The following is a 7,199-nucleotide window of genomic DNA, read 5'->3' as shown; positions in this document are numbered from 1 at the left end:
GTTCTAGGGGACTAATGACCTCAGCAGTTGAGTCCCATAGTGCTCAGAGCCATTTGAACCATTTGAACAAAGATGATTATATGAAGTTTAGGAGAGGGGAAGTGTTGAGTTATGTCTGGTCATTTAGGATGAGATCTGGACTGTGAGAAAGATGTTTGTTAATATCCAGGGCTTCCAGCTGGCTGAGTTTATGGCCTTTGTTTGCTAAGTGAAGTACATGGGACACTGGCTGGTAATTGTGACCCTCACTCAGTACATGCTCAGCAAATGCAGAGTCTAAATTCTGCAACCTCCAGCTGCGTTCATGTTTAGCCAGCCTTGTTGATATGTCTCTGACTGACTGACCAATGTAACATTTGCCACAATCCGAACAGGTGATATATCCCACTGTTGGCTAATAACTGGATCTTGTCTTTGCTATTAAAAAAACACTGGGCTGTCGTGTTCCTGACATAGTAGGAAAGTCTATACTAGCAGGATTTCAGTGCTTTTGCTACAATCTGTGATACATGACCTAGGAATGGTAGTGTACACCATTTCTTGCAGACAGTGGATGGGGAAGGAGGTGGGGCATAGTGGAGGGGTATAATTATCCGGTTTTGTTTCCTGTGCAAGATGTGGTCAATAAGAACTGGATTGTAGCCACTGGCTGTGGCAATAAATTTTGTTGTATCTAACACTGCTTTAAAATCATCTCTCGACATGGGGATAGACATGAGACCGTGCACCATTGAGTGGAAAGCTACATGTTTGTGAACTATGGAGTGTTGTGAGCTAGAAGGTACTATTGTGTCTGTAGTTGTTGTTGTTCTGTAAATTTTGAAACAATGTGTGTGTGTACTGATGTCAATGGTGAGACCTAAGAAATTTATGGATTTGTTGCACGTTTCCATAGTGAACAGTATATTTTTATGTTGACTGTTTAGGTTTTTCAAGAATGTGCTGAGATGTCTTGTAGTACCAGTCCACATACACAGGACATCATCTACATATCTAAACCAGTATTTGATGTTTGCGCTCAAAGGTTCTGTTTTTAGAAAATTTTGTTCAAAATGGTCCATAAATATTTCAGCCAACAGTGGGCTAAGAGGGAAACCCATAGCTAAGCCATCTAATTGTTTATAAAGAGTCCCTTGGAACTGGAAATAAATCTGTGCGAGGCATGTCTGTGTGGCCAGTCTCAAGTCATTCAATTCCACAGGACTGACATCTGGAAATCTGTCTCGATACAAACGTACCGCGCCACGGCTATTGCCCCGTGCTAATCCATACATCAAATGGGCATCTGCCAACTCCGCATATGTAAACACTGCACTGACTGCAAAACCACGTTCGTGATGAACACTAACCTGTTGATGCTACGTACTGATGTGCTTGATGCTAGTAGTGTAGAGCAATGAGTCGCATGTCAACACAAGCACCGAAGTCAACATTACCTTCCTTCATTTGGGCCAACTGGCGGTGAATCGAGGCAGTACGTACTGACGAAAGTAAAATGAGCTGTAACATGGAAATTAAGCGTTTCCGGATACATGTACACATAACACATTTTCTTTATTTGTGTGTGAGTAATGTTTCCTGACAGTTTGGCCGTACCTTTTTGTAACACTCTGTATAATAACGGTCTGCTTCCCGTTATTGCCAAAGGTGCAGTACCGTGTATGTAAGAATGCCAGTAACAGAAATGTTATATTCTTTACACATATGTCTTTTGAAAAATGACAGTTAAATTGAAGCTACGGTAGATACTGGCTAATCCAGAAATAAATATTTAAGAATTGATTAGCACAGGTAAAACGCATAGCCACAATCACAGGCAAATGGTTACGACACTGGATAAATTCTGTCATATACGTTTCTCGTGCATTACCAGGAAAAAATCCTCTGTGCCAATTTGCATTTCCCACTGGAAATTACTGACCATCAGGCTTTAATCAAATTCAGAGCCCTGTTTCTAGAACGTAAGAACGTAGAATTCTCATTTATTTTAAGAGAAGAAAACAGTTACTTCTTGGTGGACATAACCATATGCTCCTTAAGACAGGGAGAAGTACAATGTAAGTCATTCATTTGCAAAACGCTTATTACACAGACTTTAAATTTTTGGTACGTATTTGGAATAATAACACGGAACTCATTGGTACGTAAGTTCACCTGTTACGAAATCAAAGAAAACAAATGAGGAGACGGTCGCGCAATCAGTAGATCGTTATCTTCCATCAGAAAATAGCTCTTCGTTGACATGGAATGGGGCTCTTGTAACTGTACTTGACAGAGAGTTACTTTGTTTGAGTGACAGGAACGGAGTGCCCCCTAGTTGTGCGCTGTCCTTGTGAAAATTAATTATGATTTTGATTAATTATTATAAGGCAATCGAATTCATACCTACCTCCCAAGATTTCTGGGTTGATTAATTAACAAGCTCAAGGTGGACAGGCGTTACAACTCACAATGAAGTAGGTTATGATCTAAATATTCATATACTAAAACAAATTATTTTCACATTGCCGAGATCACGTTTCAAAAAAGAAATGGACGGAGCCAAGAACTCACAGGCGACAAAGATAATCAAAGCACTGACTCTTAAAAGGAACTAGCATTTTTAATACTGATCACGTGGTAGTTATAGAGTGGTGGAAGATATGCAGTTATTCTGTGGACTAAATTTAACAGCTATACTGCAAACACTATTGGGGGTGAAATTTCGATATGAATCAGAGAGGTCCCCCACTCAACAGAGTCCAGGTGAGCAGGCATAGGGTGATTTTTGCCAAGTGTTTACACTACATGTTGAGGCTGACTTGTAGCATCCAACCTGACGTTACAAATCCTCAAAGACGTTCGCATCGTGTAAAAACAGCGATGCTTTCTATCTGGCGCCATTAGACGTCTCTGTCAAGGTAATAAACAATTAAATTTTGTTGAGGGTTTAGGTATAACGTGCCTGTTAGCCGAATGCGGTAACCGCTGGCGTCATCCGAAAGTGTAACCGCTGGTGTCCGATTAAGGAGAATGTGGCTAAGACGCCTGAATTACGGCGTTTAAGATTTCAGGGAGGCTGGTACTCAGTAAGCTTCCGATCTCAAAAACTAGGTGTCTTACCAACTGTTAAGAAAAGTAGCAATTACTGCATTAATTCCCCAGAGGCTTTCCATCTATATCTACACCCACATCGATACTCCACAGTCCATCTTACAGCATGGGGTGGAGGGTAACCCATACCAGTACTAGTCATTTCTTTTCCTTTTGTACTCGCAAATAAAACGATGGATAGACGACGGTCTACCTGCCTCAGTATGATCCCTAATTTTTCTTGTCTTATTTTCGCAGTGCTTAAGCGCAATGTATGCTGGAGGTAACAGAATCATTCTGCAGTCAGTTCGAAATGCCGGTTCTGTCAATTTTCTCAACAGTGTTCCTCGAAAAGAACGTCGCCTTTTCTGTAGGCATTCCCATTTGAGTTCCCGAATCATTCCCGTAACTCTCCCGTGTTCTTGGAACCCACCAGTAACAAATCTAGCAGCTCGCCTCTGAAATGCTGCTATGTATTCCCTTAACCCGACCTGCTGTGGATCACAAACACTCGAAGAGTACTCAAGAATAGGTCGCACAAGCGTCCCCTATGCTTTCTGCTTCACAGAAGAACCACACTTTCCTAGATTTCTCCCAATAAACCGAAGTCGACTATTCGTATCTCCTACTACAAGCCTCACATGTTCGTTCCATTTCGTATCGCTTTGCAACGTTACGCCCAGATATTTAAACGGGGTGACTGTGTCAAGTATGACGCTACTAATGCTGTATCCAAACATTATGGGTTTATTTTTCGTACTCATCATCATTAACTTACATTTTTCGACATTTAGGTATAGCTGCCATTCATCACACCGAAACGATATTTTGTGTAATTCGTCTTGTATCTCCGTACAGTCACTCAACCTCCAACTGCAGATTGCTGCCCACACTGTGCGCCAGATCATTTATGTATATAGAGAATATCAATGGTCCTATCAAACTTCCCTGGGTCACTCCTGACGATTCCCTTATCTCTGATGAACATTCGCTTTCGAGGACAACCTATTGGCTTATGTGATTTAAGTAACCTTCGAGCCACTCACATATCTGCGAACCTGTTCCACATGCTCGTACTTCCTTTAACAACCTGCAATGAGGCACCGTGCCAAACACTTCTCGGAAATATGGAACTCTGGAACCTGCCTGTGGTCCTTCATCCATAGTTCGCAGTGTATCATATGAAAAAAGGACAAGCTGAGTTTTTCACCATGCTGATTCGTGGGTATTAGCTTCTCGGTCTCACGAAAATTTATTATATTCGAACTGAGAAGATATTCAAGGATTCAGCAACATGCCGATGTTAGGGATAGTGGTCTGTAATTTTGCGCGTGCGTTCATTTGGCCTTCTTGTCAACAGAAGTCGCCTGTACATTTTGCTAGCCGCTTGAGATTTTGCTCTGGGCGAGAGAATCACGATAAATGCAAGCTAATTAAGGAGCCGATACAGTAGAGCGCTCTTTGAAAAACCGGAGCAGACTTGTTTGTTTTTAACTCTTTCAGTTGTTCTTCTATGCTTGGGATGCTTATTACTTTGTCGCCCTTACGGGAGTCAGTTAGATGGTCAAATAACTGTATGTTTGTACCATTCCCTACTTGAGTGATTCCTTGAACGTGAAACTTATAAGCTCGGCTTTCCTTATGCTATTGTCAACTGCAACACGAGAATGGTCAACAAGGAACAGAAAGGATGCTTTAGACCCTTTAGCGATTTTACATCGGATAAGAATTTTCTCGGGTTCTCTACCATATCTTTTGCTATGGTATGACGGTGGTAGTAGTGGTATTCTTCGCGCGTAGATCTTCTCGCAGACGCACGAACCTCTACTAACATTTGCGTGTCGTCATTTGCGGATTCTCTTTTAAACCGAGAGTGTAATAGCCTCTGCTTCCTCAGCAGTATCCGAATCTCGTTACGAAACCATGCTGAACCTTTCCTGTCCTTATCCACTTACTAGACACATAATTATGTAGACCATGGTTCATAATGTCCTTAAACTTTGCCCACAGTTCCTCTGCTCCCATCCTATTGAAACTAAGTGATGTCATTTCACTGCCTAAGTGAGACCATAACAACGGCGTATTTGCTCTTTCTAGCAGAAATACTCTCCTAGCCTTCTTGACTGATTTATTAGCTTTCGTAACCAAGTTGCTTTAATGACATCATGATCACTAATCCCCGTTCCTATACTGATGTTGTGAATTAGGTCCGGCCCATTTGTAGCTACGAGTTCTAAGATATTTCCATTGTGTGTAGGCTCCCGAACTATATGCTTAACACAGTTTCCAGAAACCGTATTCAAAAGTATTTCGCAAGACTGTCTGTCTGTAACTCCTCCAGTGAATCTATAGATATCCCAGTCTATACTCGGTACGTTAAAGGCGCCTCCTACGAGTATTACATGATCTGGGAATTTACGCGCTACTATCCATAGACATTCTTTTAACGACTGTAGAGCTGTCACAGCAGAATCTTGTGGCCGGTAAGAACATCCGACAATTAACTTGGTTTCACCTAGACTCGTCGTACGTGACCAGTTAATTGCACTGTCGCACTCAACTCCCACCTCAATAGAGACTATATTTTGTTAACTGCAGTGAACACTTCCCCCCCCCCACCCCCACTCTCCATCCCCCCACTCCGTCACGTCCCCCTCAGGCCTCTAATCTGTCTTTCCGGTATACGTTTCATGACTCGCTAAAGATATCAGACCTTTCCATTTCGGTTTTAAAATGGTTCAAATGGCTCAGAGCACTATGGGACTTAACTGCTGTGGTAATCAGTCCCCTAGAACTTAGAACTACTGAAACCTAACTAACCTAAGGACGTCACATACATCCATGCCCGAGGCAGGATTCGAACCTGCGACCGTAGCGGTCACGCGGTTCCAGACTGTAGTGCCTAGAACCGCACGGCCACTTCGGCCGGCCATTTCGGTTTTCAGCCAGCTTTCGTTCCCAACAATAATGTGAGCGCGAGAGATTTCCTGGAGAGCAAAAAATTCGGGAACATTGTTACGGATACTTAGACAGTTTACTGATAAAATTTTGGAAGTCTAAGTGTTATATTCTGAAGGTGGTTTAACTTCCCTTGCTGTTTATCGCCTGGCGAGTGTTCATCAGGGTACCTCAAACTACCGTACCACCTAGAAAAGGACCCCACGTGCACTCCATAAGTACTCTGGCACCCGAGTAGCTGCTTCCTTTATACAGTGTACCTCTGACCTATCAAGGGGAGCCCTACAAATCCCCACCCGATAACACACGTCTAGGAATCTGCAGCCAAGACCACGACAGTCAACAAATCCTTTGGTTGAAGCCCTTCACTCGGCTCCAAACTATAGGACCCCGATCAATTTTGTGAACAATAGTACAAATTGTGTGCTCTGCTTGCACCCCGTGCGTGAGGCCATAAATAATCTTCACCGTTTCCTCCAGCCGCCTTTATGAACTGAGAATGGCCTCACAACCCATACGACAGGCATCGTTGGTGCCGACTTGAGTCACAACTTGCAGACGACAGTCGCAGACAAGGCCGCCTCCACATCTCGGATGAGCTCCCCCCCCCCCCCCCCTCCCCCAGCAGACACAACGCGTCCACATTAGTTTTCATTCTAGTCCTGAACACTATCACGTTAAGGGGTTCCATAGCGTGCCTAATGTTGGATAACTAGTAATGCATGTCCCACCCTCCCCCAATAAGCTACTCTGACACTACTGAAAGATTGGTCACCCGTCCATTCACACGGTGAATGGGAGAGGCCAGACGATGAGTCCCCACATCGGTCCACCGCATCGAGCGACGCAGGACGCAGTCACACTACAACCCGCCACTCACTCTGCTGTGAGGCCGGGTCCACCGCGTTGGGTACACTAGGAGGTGCATCAGTAGCAGAGCGGGTGGACGAAACAAGCGCCGGCCGGAGTGGACGTGCGGTTCTAGGCGCTGCAGTCTGGAACCGAGCGACCGCTACGGTCGCAGGTTAGAATCCTGCCTCGGGCATGGATGTGTGTGATGTCCTTAGGTTAGTTAGGTTTAATTAGTTCTAAGTTCTAGGCGACTGATGATCTCAGAAGTTAAGTCGCATAGTGCTCAGAGCCATTTGAACCATTTTCGACGAAACAAG

The sequence above is a fragment of the Schistocerca serialis genome, chromosome 3, assembly GCF_023864345.2.
Source record: "Schistocerca serialis cubense isolate TAMUIC-IGC-003099 chromosome 3, iqSchSeri2.2, whole genome shotgun sequence".
Classification (NCBI taxonomy): domain Eukaryota; kingdom Metazoa; phylum Arthropoda; class Insecta; order Orthoptera; family Acrididae; genus Schistocerca; species Schistocerca serialis.
The sequence above is the reverse complement of the archived record's forward strand: the minus strand, read 5'-3'. Positions refer to the sequence as shown.